Source organism: Macaca mulatta, chromosome 8 (assembly GCF_049350105.2).
Source record: "Macaca mulatta isolate MMU2019108-1 chromosome 8, T2T-MMU8v2.0, whole genome shotgun sequence".
Classification (NCBI taxonomy): domain Eukaryota; kingdom Metazoa; phylum Chordata; class Mammalia; order Primates; family Cercopithecidae; genus Macaca; species Macaca mulatta.
This window is the reverse complement of record NC_133413.1, coordinates 99,015,401-99,032,894: the sequence shown is the minus strand read 5'-3', so window position 1 is coordinate 99,032,894 and position 17,494 is coordinate 99,015,401. Positions and strand designations below refer to the sequence as shown.

At 35.4% G+C, this 17,494-nt stretch overlaps 1 long non-coding RNA gene across 1 annotated transcript in view; it reads right to left on the bottom strand.

The window, feature by feature from the left end:
• LOC144330620 (uncharacterized) overlaps window positions 1-16,410 on the bottom strand; it is a 167,144-nt gene extending 150,734 nt beyond the window's left edge. Inside the window, exon 1 of the long non-coding RNA XR_013396927.1 lies at window positions 16,286-16,410. This is a non-coding gene — a long non-coding RNA (uncharacterized LOC144330620). The remainder of the gene's footprint in view (window positions 1-16,285) is intronic.
• Between the last annotated feature and the right edge of the window lie 1,084 nt (window positions 16,411-17,494).

The window sequence follows — 17,494 nt, the reverse complement described above, 5'->3', positions numbered from 1 at the left end:
TCTGTTATGGAGCCTTTTTTTGTTCCAGGTCTTACTCAAAATTAGCAGCTTTTCAAGTCACTCCATATATGGTCTGGAGTAACACACCCAAATAAGGCATGTGTTGTCTCCCAAATCCAAAGAAGCCCACTAGGTGTTGTTCCTCTTTTTTGGTTATGGGAGGCAGGGGCAGATGCAATAACTTTTCCTTCACATTAGAAAGGCTATCACAACATGTCCAACATCATCAGACACCCAGATATTTCACTGAGGTAGAAAGACTCTGAATATTTGTTTGATAAAAGTTGTCCCACCCTCTGACACACAAATATTTTACCAATAAATGTATAGTAGTTGCTACTTCTTGCTCACTAGGCCCAATCAGCATAATGGCATCAATGCATTGGACCACTGTGATACCTTGTGGAAGGGAAAGGTGATCAAGATCCCTGTAGAAACTAAATTATGGCATAGGGCTGGAAAGCTGTTATACCACTAGGATAGGACTGTGAAGGTGCATTGCTGGCCTTGCCAGCTGAAAGAAAACTGCTTCTGGTGGTACTTATTGACAGATGGGGTTGGGAGGTGGAGCATTAGCCAGATCAATAGCTGGATAGCAAATACCAGGGAATGCAGTAATTTGCTCAAGCAATGAAACTACATTTGTTACAGTAGCTGTAATTGAAGTTATGACTGGTAAGCTTAGGATAATTCATTGTCATTCTCCAAGATCCATCTGTCTTCTGCACAGGAAAGATAGGAGTGTTGAATGGAGATCTAGTGGGAATCACCACTCTCGCATCTTTCAAATCCTTGAAGATGTCACTATTCTCTGAATCTCCCCAGGGATAGAGTTTTTCTTTTGATTTACTGTTTTCCTCAATGGAGGCAGTTCTAGTAGCTTCCATTGGGCCTTTCCTACCATAGTAACCCTCAATTTTAGGTTATAGAACCAATGTGAGGATTCTGTCAGTTACTAAGTGTGTTTATTTCAGTTAAGAACTCTGGCAGTGAGGAAATAACCACAAGATGCGTTCAGGGATGCACTGGCCTCACTATGAAACTGACCTGAGCTAAACACTCTACTGATCACCTGATCCCCATAATTCCTTGCTGTGACTGGAGGGCCACAATTCCGTGTAGTCTCTGAAACATGCGATTATTTCCTCTTCCCCAGTGAACAGTTAGTAACCCTAATAAAAGGCCATGGGTCCCTTTGGGGAAGGCTGAAAGAAAGAGTAACAGTATAAATTTTACATAGTATACTCAGATTTTTCATTGAGGAGATCTAGCCTCTCCATTCACGGAGTTCTCAGTCTACAAAGGCTTAATTATGCAAATTGTTTGAGGGAACATGACTCTGTTTTTATAATTTGGGTTGAACTTATTTTTTTTTCTTTTTGTTTTTTTGAGACAGAGTTTGACTCTGTTGCCCAGGCTGGAGTGCAGCTGTGTGATCTCAGCTCACTGCAACCTCCATCTTTCAGGTTCATGTGATTCTCATGTCTCAGCCTGCGGACTAGCTGGGATTACAGACATGTGCCACCATGCCCAACAATTTTTTTTTATTTCTACTAGACATGGGGTTTCACTATGTTTGCCAGGCTGATCTTGAACTTCTGGCCTCAAGTGATCCACTTGCCTCCACCTCCCAAAGTTCTGGGATTACAGGCATGAGACCCCACACCTGGCCTCGGGTTGAACTTTTATTCGTTGACCTAGAACTTTTCTGCTTATATAGCTCCAGTAAGATTTTAGTCAGCTACCTGTCTTTCACTTCTAGAAACACCCTATGATCAACTAGCAAACACCATAGTTCTAAAAACTCAAATTATTCTAATTGTTATCTCGACTTTCTGTGCATTACAGTAACCACAACCACCTTGCCTTTGATGGTTGAGTGTTGTTACTCAGCCCTGTCACCCCAGGACCCAATTACTCCATTGCTATTGGGTTCCCCAGTTTAGCGACTGTAGTTCCCACTGTAAGATGTGGCCTGCAGAGAAGATCGCAGAGCTTCTCTAGGATGCCAAGCTTCCATTCACAAATTTATTTCTCACAGTGCTTGTAATAGGTACGTCTTCTGGACCCTCCCTGGGTAGGTGAGTAGGTCTTAAATGACAAATTCATGCTAACATCCCAATCTCTCTAATCCTTTGAATCCTTTCCTCTATGATAAATCAAGCTAAGTTCAGCATTTTTAACATATTCATTGTAGGCCACCTATTGGTCCATGTTTCAGTCAAGCAGTCAAACTGTTTAAGCCTTTTCTAACTCCTCCAAATGTAATATTAAATGCAGAATCTCTGCTTAGTGAATCCATATCAATGAATTCAGCGTGATCTAATTTTATGTCTCCACCACCATTATTGTATACTCTTAGTATCCAGTCCCACACATGTTCCCTAAATTTCTATCTGTATATATTAGGTAAGTAGATAGATTAGATAGATAGATAGATAGATAGATAGATAGATAGATAGATAGTAGACACATACATACATAGATACATATACAGATTTATTATAAGGAATTGAATCACTAATTATGAAGGCTGAGAAGTCCTAAGATCTGCACTTAGCAAGCTAGAAACCTAGGAGAGCTGATGGTGTAAATTCTGGTGTGATGGATACTTAGCTCTAGCAGTCATATGTGTGTAGTTTTGTCTTACTCTTCCTTTTTGTTCTACACAGGTCTTCAAGTAATTGGATGAGGTCTGTCCACATTAGGAAGGGAAATCCACTTTACTCAGTCTGCTGATTCAAATACACCCAGAATCACCCTTACAGACATGCAGAAGAAACTGTTTGATCAAATGTTTGGGCACTCCATGGCCCTGTCACACTGACAACTAAAATTAACCATCACAGGAATCACAGAGTTTACACCAGGTTGTGAATTCATTACCGAAAAGGGAATGTATTGACTATCAATTCAACAAAAAATATTGGGGATCTGCAATGTGCATATTGCCAGATGCTTAGGGTCATCCACAAATGTGGAGAAAATACTTGCTAATCAAATATCTGATGAGACTGGTATCCAGAATAAAGAACTTCTACAACTGAACATTAAAAGACAAATAGCCCAACTTAAAAATGGACAAAGGATTTCGAATAGTCATTTCTCCAAAGAATATATACAAATGGTCAATAAGCACATGAAAAGTTGCTCACCAGTATTAGCTATAAAGGAAATGGAAATCAAAACCAAAACAAGCTCCCACTTCACAAACACCAAGATGGCTACAATAAAAAAGATAGACAATAATTAGCATTGGTAAAAACGCAGAGAAATTGGAATTCTCAATTGGTTGATTGTGGAAGTCTCCTAAGTTGATGCAGCTTCTCTGAAAACAAGTCTGGCAGTTCCTCAAAATGGTAGACATAGAATATTACATGATCCAACAATTCCAATCCTAGGTATATACCCATGAGAAATGAAAACTTATGTCAACACAAAAACTTGTACATGAATGTTTATATAAGCATTATTTATAATTGACAAAAAGTAGAAACAACCCAAATGTTCATCTAATGATAAATGGATAAATCCAATATGGTATTTCCATGCAATGCAACATTATTTGGCCATAAAAGGAAATGAAGTATTAATATATGCTACAACATGCATGAACCTTGAAAATATGCTAAGTTAAAGAAATCATAAAAAACACACATTGTATTATTCCAATTATATGATGTAAGCAGTATAGGCAAATCTATAGATACAGAAAGTAGATTAGTAGTTGCCAGGAGCTGTGGGGAGAAAGGAGTAGAGAGTGACTCTAAGGAACATGGGGTTTCTTTTGGAGATGATGACAATATTACACAATTAGATAGTAGGAATAGCTACATAATATTGTGAATTGTCAATAAAATGACACCAATAAAATGACTCTCCAGAAAAGAAATCTTACTGCATGGGGGATAGCAAAGATCAAAACAATGTCAATCAACAGGAGCGGCAGTTACAGGATGTCAACCCCTTGTGCAGTTTGCTGGTAGGTGTTGGGGCTACCAAAAAAGACATGGTTCACAGAAGCACTGGAAGGAATAGCACTCTGCCCACATAAAGATGAGACAGAGAAAAATCAGCTTCAGCAGTGAGCATTGGTCTCCAATGGCCATCGGGCGTCACCTGATGGCCATCGTAGGAAGATCGTTCACACATAGCCCTTCTTGTACAGCAGGTGAAGGACCCCATTTTATTCCTATTGGAAACAGATATAGCAGTGGGGTTGGCCAGGTGTCATATGACACGCACACTTGAAAAGAAGAAAGAAGTACACATCAAACCTGGAAGAGGAAATGATATTGCCAAACAAGGTGATATACCCACATGTTGTGAGGGCTTCTTATCTCCACAAAAGAAATATTCCGGGCATGATGCATGTTCCTGTGCAAGTATGCAAGTTTCTTCAGGCCACATGACCACCTTTCCCAGCATGAATATGTAGTACTAAAAACCACTCAATTGCACAGTTAGATATCATGCCATATAAATTATATATTCCTAAAACTGGTATTACAAATCATAAAAGTGTTTAGGACAAATAAAGATGGTAAGATATAGTATTGTTCCCTCACTTCAAAGACATTGAAATCCAATGAGGATTAGGTAACCAACAGTTATATGTTTCATGTTCTAAAATTACCATGTGCAAGAAGGGGATGATAACAACACATGCAAACATTGTGTAGAAAAATATGAAAACAATGTCAGTCACACATTCAATTGTTAATAGCTCATATGAATTAGAACATACTAAGAGAAAAATCTTCCGGTAGGTATACAGTCAAAAATAATGCATGAGTTTAGGTCGTTTCCTGTCACCCTAACCTCAAATAGAGTACTGCAGGGTTCATTTTAATACATAGTATAGCATTTAGATACATAGCATATCAAGTATTTCCTTTCACTCCCCAATGAGTTTTCACCTAGTGCTTTAATAGAATTAATATCAATAATAATATAATATAATAGTATCAATATTTGTAATGCATTCTGATACTATGGAGAGTATTTGTTCAGTACAAATAACTTTGCATATGTGAAGAAATGATAATATAGTCTACATTATATTTCTATTTTTATATAGAAAGTAGACCTTCCTTTGATTCTTTGATTAAAAAAGAGATTGAAGATTTTAGATTCTATGTTAAAAAGATAACGATTAAATTTTATAAGTTAAAAACGTAACCCTTAAGAAGTGAGAGGTCCAAAGTCAATGTCTGTCAAAATATTTACATTCATTAAAATAAAATAGCCTAAAGTATATTATTGTTATTTTAATTGTCATTAATGCTTACTAAGACAAAACACTTTGCTAAATTTTTAAGTGAATAATGTCATTGTATTAAATAAATACTAATATCGATTTTTCCATTTTAAGTTGAGGGAAATAAGACTAAAAAATATATGTTAATTTATCCAAAGTTACAGCCAGAATTCATGTACAAGTGAGTCAGAACCCCAGTCTCATATTCAATGCCTATTTCAATTTTTACTAGATCATATACTACATTATATCTTACTTCAGTATACTATTCAAAAAAGACCAAAAGAGTAAGAAAAATAGCAATAATAGCAGCTAATATTTATTTTAAATATGCATAGTACTAAACACAATGTTGAGTTTATGGTATCATTAAATTAAATTGAATATTGAGGATATCATATTGAATAGGACATATTAATATTAATGAGTATTATAAAATTAAATTCTATCACTAATGATGTTATGATGACGGTGATAACAAAATTGAAGGAAAGGATATGTAGAGCGTTACAAGAGGAGAACTTCAGGTCTGATTCTTAAAAAGTTCAGTTGTTAAGGATTTAGCAGATTCCTGTCTATCAAGTATGTTTTAATGGATATAGAGTATGAGTTTTTTTCTCTAACTGAAAAAAAGATGAAGTACAGGCTGAGTAGTCTTTTTTACAAGGTTTCTTTTTGCCATTTTATATCTTGTAGAAAAATCAAGATTTGTCTGAAGACCAAGCATTATTCCAAGGAGGGGTCAATTTCTACTTTTTTAAGGGTATGAAAAGGGTTTAAAATTACACTAAATATTGCTCAAGCAGTTGAAAGTCAGTTTCATTGTGGACCCTATATTTTTCTGTTTCTCTTTGTCATTACTCAAAGCAATGAGCTAATAGTTAAGATCCAATTTAGATATCTCATTAGGGTGAAATTAATTACTTTATTTAGGTCAATTATATTGAACTCTACCCTCAAACATTTTACAGATATTACAGCTTTGTTTGCTTATTCCTTTGTTTAATTTATTTGCCTAAAGTAAGAACATTACCTGGGATTTGATTCTGTAAGTTATTTGATTCTGTATATCATCCATTGACTATTCCTTTTTTCAGTTTAATCACAAGCAAAGATAAGATTTCTATTATTTATTTAATGTAACCTTAGGAATGACTAGATAAATTTTATGGTATAATTTGACACTCATCTGTTGTAATTGTTTTTGAAAGCTTTGATAGTGTTTTGATCCATGTTGGTAAGTAAACAATGTAAACAGACTTGGTGTGGGAGGAGGAGGTACAAAAAACATTAGAATAAGCACTGATTAATTGCACCAAGTGATTAGTTTTAGAATCAGTAACATTTGATTGAGATATTATCCTTTTACTTGTAAATTTCATTCAACTTCACAAAGGCAAATTATAAAAAGCAAGTGATCATTATGTCTTTTATATGATCAGAACCAGAAAAGAGTGTTATGAGAGAAAGAGGTGAGTAGGGATGGACCCATGCCACTTTGAGTGTAAGGGTTTGAAACACCATAGTAATTTAGGAATTTCTCCATGAAACCATTTGTTTCAATTAAGTCACTTCCTTTTATAAAAGACAGCATCTCAGCTCAAAATGGCTTCATCAAAGTAGTATTTGGCTGACATTTTCTTACTTCAGGCATGAATGGATCTTGCTGTTCATAGCATGTCAGTCCATAAACTGAATGTTATTGGTTCTGAATCACATGACATTATCTTCTATCCATCTTTGATCCAATCACTATGGCTGAAAGAATGATATGTTCTAATAAACCATCCCTATATTTTGTGATCATTCCTGGAATCAATGCCATCTAGACCTCACAGGCTAATAGTTGATGAGGTCTGGTTTCTCAAGGAAAATTGGCGTACACTTACCATGAGAAAGATGAATGAATGCCAGGAAGACAAATTAACAAGTGTCTACTAAACCATCTGAAAAATAAAAACACTAGACATTAGGTATTTATTGTCATTGATAGAGGCCAGGTGCAATGGCTCACACCTGTAATCCCAGCACTTTGAGAGGCCAAGGTGAGCGAGGTGAGCAGATCACTTCACATCAGGAGTTTGATACCAGCCTGGCCAATATGGTGAAACCCTGTCTCTACTAAAAATACAACAGTTAGCCAGGTGTGGTGGTACACGCCTGTAGTCTCAGCTACTTGGGAGGCTGAGGCAGGAGAATTGCCTGAGCCTGGGAAGTGGAGGTTGCAGTGAGTTGAGATCGTGCCATTGCACTCCAGCCTGAGTATCACAGCGAGACTCCATTTCAAACAAAACAAAACAAAACGAAACAAAACAAAAATCATTACTAGAGAACGTAAGACAAGACGTCCTATTGCAAATCTGGCTAGTGTCATTTTAGTTAAAAATGTATTCAGTTAAATAAATCTCTCTTTATCAGCTTCTAAGATACTGTATGACAGCAACATGGCTTAATTACTCTTCTTTCTTATCACATATCATATTGCACAGCATTGTGTACTTCCTTACTTGATTAAACTATTTTTGGATTGCACTGTTGCAAGTTAATTTTGTTAGCTATTGTGTATTAAATAAACTGGTTAATTTATTGCTTTTCTGTCAGTTTTATTTCTTAACACGAAGAATATACTTTGAAAGCAAGAAAGGAACAAAACAGTTGTACTTAAACATGTGGTTTTAATACAGTAGTTTCTAATTCTTTTATGTAGTCAATTATTTTGATTTCAAATGGAATATAACTTAAAAGCAGCTTTGAGAAGCCTTATTAAAAGGAATTACTAAACAGCAGTGCAGGCCTTGGTAACGGAGCACTAACAAAAGGAGAAATTATTAATTATTTAAAAAGCTATTCATGACGCTTTGTTCCAAACCACACAATCTTATATGTTTACCTGCTCTGATACCATTTAACAGTTGAAAAATCACTTCCTAATCCCATTCTATTCAAAGGATCGTCAGTGCCCTGCTGGCAGGAACCCTGTGCTAACATTCAGTGTGGAAATGCCTCTCAGCCTATCATTTTCTTAATTTGTTCTATTTGAAAAGCAAATCTACAAACTGACCTTTTAAATGAATAACTACTCTGAAATGGCCTCAAATAATATAACTGATGAATTACCTCCTTTTCTTCTGTCTCTTTAAACTGATCATTTTTGTTCTGACATCTCCCAATGTTTCCTGCTACTAAAATGTTCATACTATTCATCCAGTCTTCTGTGGATTTGTATAAATTTACTCCTATGGATAGCTGGAAGTTCAAAAGGATAATATTTATCTTTATGAAAGGCATGTATGGTGAAAACATCAAGTTAAAATGTGCTCTGTTTGCTTCCAACCTATCCTTCCACCCACATCTCCTGTCAGATTTGAATTATATTCAAGTCATGTTTAACCGTCTACCACATTCTTCCAAAGCATTCTGCATAAGCCATCATTTCCTCAGGTAAGTGTTCCTTGATTTCTGGAGGGACTCCATTTCTATGGTCTCTAGCTTTAGAAAATTGCATACTTTTTACTCCTAAAGATATCAATATTTTCCATAATGTATGCCAGGCCATGTTAAGAGAGAGAATTAAGCAGATGAATAAAGAGATTAGGAGTTCAAAGGTTTGGGATAAGTATTTTGGAAAGAAAAAGCCAGCTAAGATCTCAGAAAATGTTTGATTGCCTTGGGGGTACTGATGGATAAGGTAGCTTAGAGACCATGATTTGAGCTGTCACTAGTTTATAAGCCATTATTATTTCCTGGAGCAGCATTCAGCTGCAATATGATTTGAAAAGTCGGCTGGAAAAAGTACATCAATTTTCAACTTTAGAGATTATGAGAGAAAAAAATGGAAGAGTCATAGCACATCTAAGTTCGAGCATATGTCCATGTAGTAAGCTGTGGATTGGAGTTTTCAGGCAAGCGCTGAAATTGGATAGATCTTTAGAACTATATTGTTGGACATGTTTACCACATGAATGTTAGACTATTTCCCTGATGACAGTAAGAACTAATATCAAGAAGATTATAAGTTGGGACTCATTTCTCTAATACTTAGGGAAAATATAATAATTGGGAGATTAGATATTAAGAGCAGCAGGAGGCAGCCAAATGCCTAGGTAGATAGGGGTGGGTTCCCTGTGAAACCCCACCTCCAAGCCAAAGACTGTTTAAAGCCTCAAAGCCAACCTACAAGTTAAATACATGGACCAGATTAAGAACTTGTCTTCCTGTTTGGTGTACTTTCCTCTGATTGATCCCCACCCTTTCCTAATTGGTTTTCTACACTGCTGTGTTCACCTTTTAGTGGTGTCTTAACTTTAACCTTTTTGCATACTCACAAACCAATCAGCACATACTTCCCATTCTGAGTCCATAAAAAGGCTCGGACCCAGCCACATGGGGGAAATTCCCACCCTCAGGTAGGGCAAACAGCCTCTGTGTCACCTCTTTGCTGAGAGCTTTCCTTTCACTTAATCAATTCTACTCCACTCGCTCTCCAGTGTCCACTCACCTAATTCTTCCTGGTTGTGAGACAAGAACTCAGATATAGCTAAGATATGGAGCAGAAATACCTCAATAATATGATCGTAAAAGAAGTTTTCAAATTGATTATTGCTATACTTCATGAAACTGAATAAAGGGGTTCTCTTTCAATAAAGAAAACAATGGTGTTGATTTAATATCATTGGTACCAGTATTTCTCCCTGGTCTGTAATACATTAGAGTGGGAGGCTGAGCCATTTCCACTCCAGAGGGTAACAGGGCTAATTGCACTCTGAAGGAAAACTGAGTCTTAGTGAAGGCAAAGGAAGAGGGGAAATAGTTAATTTAGATCCTGAAGCTATATACAAGTTTTAGAGCAGAGTGTTGGGGAAACAAAATCAGAGGGAAGAAGTACTGGCCATCAAATGATGAGTGTGCATAAGAGGATAATTGAAAGCTTGCATTTTCACCATGGTAGAAGGTAGAAGTGAAAAATATTGACCGCTTGATAAAAATAGTGATTTTTGCTAAGAATTTTTCTTGTACCTCTTAAGACATCTCTTCCAAAAAGCTAGTTGGGAAGATTACTTACATTACAATATATCCACCTTCCATTGGAAAAAGTTAGTTGAAATTCCTAGGAGAATTCAGGCTTCAGAAAGTGGCAAAAGTGAAGATGGCTGTAGTGAATTGAGAGAAAAATCAAAGATTCCTAGGTGATTTATATTCTCATACATTCACTTCCCAATGGAAATACATTATCTCTCTGTGGTTATAAAGACAAAACTTTATTGGAAAAGCTGTACAGCCACTGGGGAAATGGCCCTTGGTTAGAATTTCTTTTACGTCACATGGAAGAGATCAATGGCTATCCAGTGGGTCTTCTGCCAAGAGAATCACAGCAGGTGGCATTTAATCTTTGAGGATATTTATTGTGTTTTCTCACCATGCTATATATCACTAATTCAATAAGCTCATATTATTTAATTTGTTCTTTTTAGATTTTATTTTTCAATGTTTCTTATAGAACATCATCTTAAATATACATTGTCCACATTCAAGACTTCCAACCAGTAACAATTGCATTTATCTATCTTGCTAGAAATAAAATGACTAAGAATGTAAATTCAAGTAAGAATACGATGGTTTAAAGAATACCTAACATTTCTGCAGGACTAACTAGGTGTGAAAAACTAAAATTTTTTAAGTGCATAATATCGTAACAGTCTTCTTATTGTCATGATTATGTGTGTCCTGTCTTCTATTCAAAGTAAATTCAATTGGTTTGCCAGGAACAGTATGTGATATTTTCCATTTGAGAGAGCAGTGAGTTTACTGTCCTCCAGATAGAGTATTTGATCTTATGAATGCAGATAAATAAAAATAATTGTTATAAAAAAGAGATGGGATGATGAGACAACACATGTTATAGTCTCACTGGGCTACTGACTACAATACTGGTCAACATTAGCCTAGTATGAGACTCCTGTGAATTATAAACTGGTAGATTAGACTGGTGGAGGGCCCGTAAGAGGTCATTCAGAAAGCAACGAAGGAGTGCTTTCTACTATATTCCTGCCAAATAACTATCTGTTTAAACATTCTAGTAATGAGATAACTATACTTTTGTTTTCTCTTTATAAACTACTTAAGCCATAGATTTATCTCAAGAACACTTTAGTTATCCCCATCATGATTATCTATTAAGATTATTCTTAAATGTAATATAATTATTGAAAATAATCACTATATCTTCTAAATTTGGATTATGCACACCTTTGATAAGCATATCTTCTACATTCCCAGGTGGTCTTGAAACCTCCTCCCATTTATCTATGCAACAATATACTTCTGATGTGGTCACAGAATCAGCTCTCAACTTTATTTTTGTTAGGTTTACATTTGCCCAGAAAATATAGCTCTCACACTTTGTCAATTAAAGTATATAAAAAGAGAATACAACAAAATTTTAAAATATTGTATAGTATCTGGTAACTATGATAGAAAATAATCTAATAGTTCCGTTAGACCACTAAAATCAAAGAAGTGCAATAGTCAATAACAAGAATTAGCATGCTAGCAGATTGGTAGATTAAAATAGCAATGGAATAACATTTAGCAATCTCACTAAAATTTATATCTAAATTATAGAAGAAAGTTTTGGTAACCAGATCTTAGGGGAAGGACCCATAGAATTCTAAGAGGAAACTCTTGGAATTTAGGAATGGGTATTAGAACACAACAGAAAATTTGTCTTTTACTTTAATGATTTAATTGAGATGAGTTGATAGTAAACATCAGAACATAGTAATTTAAGTGCAGTATTAGTTCAGAGTCACATAGGAACAAAAATATAATTCAGGTAAATCATTGTATTATTGAATCTGCTATTTTATTTTGTTTTTTTATTCCCTTGATTAGGAAATGGGATTGAATCCCAAACCTGGGCCAGAGCTGTCTGGGCCTGCAGGTAGAACTTCATTTGATGGATTTAGGAACAAGGAACAAAACAAGTCATTACACCAGAATTAAGTTTACTGAATTTGGAGCACTAGTTCATAAAACACTTTCCTGGATTACTAAAGAGTTTATTTACAGTAAAATTTTACTTTAGATTACTTCCCTATATCATCTAGCCCACAAAATGGCCAGTCAAAATAGTCCTATTATGTAATACTTAATGGCATTGTAATTCTGGTCCTCTAACACCAACATTTTAATGAAATGCTACCTTTTTTTCTGTCTGGAATAGAAACAGCTCAATAATTCCAAAGATGCTAATTATATTATATATTTACATGTAATATATTCATGCATTTGAGTCTTGTGATGACGGGTAGTATACTTTGAGCTCTAAACAGTGGTTTTGAAAGAGGAGTTTGCCAAAAGGTACTTGTAAATATCATTCAAGTCACAGTTTGAGTCTCAGTTCTCTATTAAAAGGAAGTAACAACAACTGGTCTACCCTCTTCACATAACCTTGTAACAATCACGATAACTGATGTAAGTGAAAAGAAACTCTGGAAGGCATGAAGAAACTTTGTTCATTTTCTAGTCTCTAGTCTATGTCAAATGTTAGTAACTGATCAACCCATACCAGGAGCACAAGGATTGTGACTTTAATGTTGCTGGGGTCCAGAAATTCCTCCTTAACAATACCCAGTGACTTACTTTTTATTTCTCTTCATTTCACATGAACAGTATAAGTTATTAGTTGAGAAGAATATAACTTCTACTAGGAACTAACTGTACACAGAATACTAAATATTTAACTTAAGTATATAAGTAGTTATAAAAATAAGGATAATATTAAGTAACATCAAGTAATAACATCTATCATTTGTTAAGCACCATGATAGAACAGTACTATACATTATTAATTTAATCTCTACAACCTATGCTTGAGATATTCTTATCACCATTTTACTGATTAAAATGAAACAAAACAAAAGGAAATTACCATATTTCAGGATGTAACTAGTACACTCAAAATGAAAGAATCACGAATTGAATTCAGGTTGACCTGTCTTTAAACCACTAATAGCCATTATGATTGAGAGTGTACAGCAGTAGGTTTATTTCTGTGTAAACTAACAAGTATCACTTAGTGCTTTAAAAATAATGATAAGGAATATGAGTTCCTCCATTGGTGCAGTCCTTGCTATATTGTTGAATTTTGTTTCAATATCAAAAATTATTCTCTTTTCCCATCCTGGCTAACATGGTGAAACCCGTCTCTACTAAAAATACAAAAAATTAGCCGGGTGTGGTTGCAGGCGCCTGTAGTCCCAGCTACTCGGGAGGCTGAGGCAGGAGAATGGCCTGAACCCGGGAGGCGGAGCTTGCAGTGAGCGGAGATCGGGCCACTGCACTCCAGCCTGGGCGACAGAGCGAGACTCCGTCTCAAAAAGAAATAAATAAATAAAAATAAAAATTATTCTCTTTTCAATGGGACATTTAGGTAACCCCAGATAGGTATGGTTAAGGGAATGCCTTTGTGCTAACATTATATGTAACTTACAAATTCATAATGCAGATTCAGTGTTTATCTTTTTCCTAGATACTGTCTAATAAAAAGAAGGTATAACTAAAAATAATACATTGTGTACTTCAGACAAACCAAACTTTTAGTGTAATATTCTTATAGGTCTGTCTTTCATTATGCTTTTTCTTTTACCTGTATTTATTTCAAAACTTCCATCTCTATGATGTGAGTCTAAGTTTTCTGCTGATCGTATTTATTCAAGTACAACTTTTCACTGTTACAACTCAAAGTTTCTAAAAAATTATACTTGCATTGGATATAGGTCTCATACACCTTCCAAAACTCCCTCAACTGCCTCCACCTTAATTCTTCCTGGTTGAAGCGCCACTTCTTCTGGATGACCTCTTCATTTCTAGATGTGGAAGAAATTCTCCACTATGGTTATGAGAACTGGCTTGCTGAGTGGCCACCAAAAGAATGGATGCAGCTTGAAGTTGCAGTGACTCAACTCCCTGTGGGATGAAACTTAATCTGTAGAATATGTGTAGAGAGATGCGGTCGGTAAATTCTCCTGCCATTTGCTCTTCCAGAAATCTGGAGTTCCCCTAAACAAATGATCACCCTGCTGAGTTACCTGCTTTGTCTTTTTGCAGCTCCTCGTGAAGTTAGGAGTCATGCGTCTCATTGTTTTGCATCTTTCTAAGGATCTCTACTGTTTTGAGTTTTTTTACCCTAAACATTCTCTCAAGAAAATCTTTAGTATCTTATTCTTGGCTTTCTAGAAAGCAGTAATACTACTTAAAATTACTTAAAAATTTGTCAATTTTATTTTTAGCACACTTAGGTCAGTGATTTTCAAAATTGTGTTTTTTTGGTGAAGGAACCATTTCTTCAAATACATTCTAAGAAGGAAAGCAACACGCTTAAGTAGAGGAAGAGCTACTAAATTGAAGTAAGAATGTGTGTGTGTGTATGTGTGTGTGTGTGTGTGTGTGTGTGTGAGAGAGAGAGAGAGAGAGAGAGAGAGAGAGAGAGAGAGGGAGAGAAACGTCTGGAATCCTACCTTTTCATCTTGCTTCCCCTTGGGGAAATGCTGAAGTACATCTTAGGAAATCATAGAGCTTAATGCTCAGAAGATGATTTGGAAATAAGTGCTCTATTTCTGATGCTGCTTGTTACTTCACATCCTTGTAAAGATGCAGGACCTTCTGAGGTGTGAGCCTCCTCTAATATAAACTCAGCAGAAAGGCTTGCTAAGGTTTATGGGAATGACAATACTGTCTCCTCTTTGTTATTGTGGAGTGAATTCTCTCTCTCTCTCTCCCTCTCTCTCTCTCTCTTGCTCTGGCTCTGTGCGTGTGTGTGTATGTGTGTGTGTGTGTCAGGATGAGAACAACTTATATTCCAAGTACTCCATAAAAAATCATGTTTCCCCATTTCTTAGAAGATTTTTACTTTTTGTATTTTTTTCCAAGTTACATTGCACACCCACTTTTCACCCACTCTAGCTGTAGCAGCTTGAATTTTCTTACTGGACTCTTACATATGCACATACATATTTATTATATAAGTATTTTCAAACCATAAAAGGATAAGGAAATATAAAGTATTATAAGAATTATAAGAGCTCTACTAGTTTTTAAAATTGAACTATCTGGATATAATTATACAAAGGCTCTATTGGAATTTGCATTTTATTAATGACCCAAAATTCAACTGAATAAGCGTTTATTGAGCGCATACTTTCTTTAAGATCCTTTACTAAGAAACAGAGTCACCCAAATATAAATGTCACAATCCACTACAAAATATAAACAAGTACACAATGACTCAATTCGTATTGTGCTGCCTGATATCAACAGATGGAAACAAAGGCATTTGTTATGGGAATACAAAGGCATTAAGTGATTAGTATTGAATGGGAGGATCAAGGAAGGCTTCACGGAGTAGACAACAGTTGAGTTGAAACTTGAACTATTTCAACAGCCTAAGAAGATAAAAGGTACAGAGAGAGCATCACAAGCAAAATGTGGAGGTGTGATATGCTCGGATTACAAGTATTCTGAGAACTGAGGAGGCTAATTTTCACTTGTAAAGCAATTACCACCAGCAGTCAAAACATTTTAGAAGGCAGAACGCACTATTACAAATCATGCTGGAGCACTGCTCCACAATGGCAAATTTTAAAAATTCTTGACACATGTTCGGTACATTTTGCACTTGTAAACGTTGTGCAATGTCCAATATAGCTTGTAGGGTGTCTTGATTAAGATCTAGAGGAGAAGTGTGAATGAAGTCCCATGTCTAATTTGTGCCTTAGACATTTGAAATTTCCAACCAAAAGCTATCATTTCATTTGTGTAAATAAGTCAGGGGTCCAAAAATATCATAGAAAAGCAGCTAGGATAACACAGATATTTTATAAGAGTGTCTATCATAGTTTATGGAAAAAAAGGAGGCCCTAATTACTTTTTACCATTTAGAGTCCATGTTAAACCAAGACTCTTCCCAAGGTTTTCACCTCCCATCAATGCTGCCCAGAGAACTTACAAAGGACGTCAGCTGCTCACCCTTTCCAGAGACATCCCTGCTTCTTGACAGCCCTTGTCTCCTTAACATACCTCCAGCCTTCTTCAAGCAGCATCGGGTCTGCTCTGAATCTAGGTCTGTTTAGACTTAAAGTCTCTGCTTCTGTGCTATCCTGAAAGTCAAAGGAGATATTTCCCAATTAAACCAGAACATGTGCAGCTATGCTTGCAAATGTGTCACATTAGCTTGGATTCAAGTATAAGTAAAAAAACCTGTAGTCAACCTCCTACTTACATCTGTGAATAAGCAACTGCAGGGCTGTTCGGGCTAAACAGATGGATGGTCCTGTCAGGAACAGATTGTGGTAGAGCTAGGATGTAGGATGAAATGCCACCCCCTCTGAACTGAGAAACATATTCAGCAGCAGGAAAGACGTTCATTTTAATGTAGACATTCTTTTTTAATTCTTCACATTTAACTGATTCTAAGGAAAGGTTAAACCCTTTTGTCCTCCATACATTTTTTTTTCTTTGTTAGTTTCATTTTGTTTCATTTCATTCTACTGGATTCAGATTATATTACATCCACTTTAATAACCACCATCATATATGTTTTAATGCTGCTATATGTATAATCATCAAACATCATTAACTAAGTTTATTAACATAAATATCATAATATATAAAAAGCTTGTAATAGATTTTACATCAGACAAACTAAACAAGTGAAGCTATTTTCAGATATATTCATTAAAAAATGGAAAATTCTTTTTATTAAAAATTATTTGAATTTTATATATCTGAGCAATCCCTAAAATGATAATGTACATAATCATGGAATGTACATGAAATTAAAGTTAATGTGCTTGAAAATATTGTCTTACTAAATTTAGAACCTCTATGATAGTTCATTTTAACAATTTTCTCAATTACAATTCTATTACAATTACAATTACAATCTCAATTACAATTCAATTTTCTCAGTTACAATTCTATTTCAAGGTAAAGAAAAAGTTTATTTTAAAGTTTATTTTAAATCAGGTCTATATTCCATAACTCCATCGCTAACAGTTTTATTTACCACATAAGTTCGAATGAAGGGAAAATTTTAAACATCAACAAAATGTGATGGCATCATATGCACTCGGTTAGGTATGTGTTAAACTATCTTATGCATCACACAAGCTATCCATTTTCTTGAGTAACATGGCTCAACTGTTCAGATATTCAGCATTTCAGTAGCATAAAGAA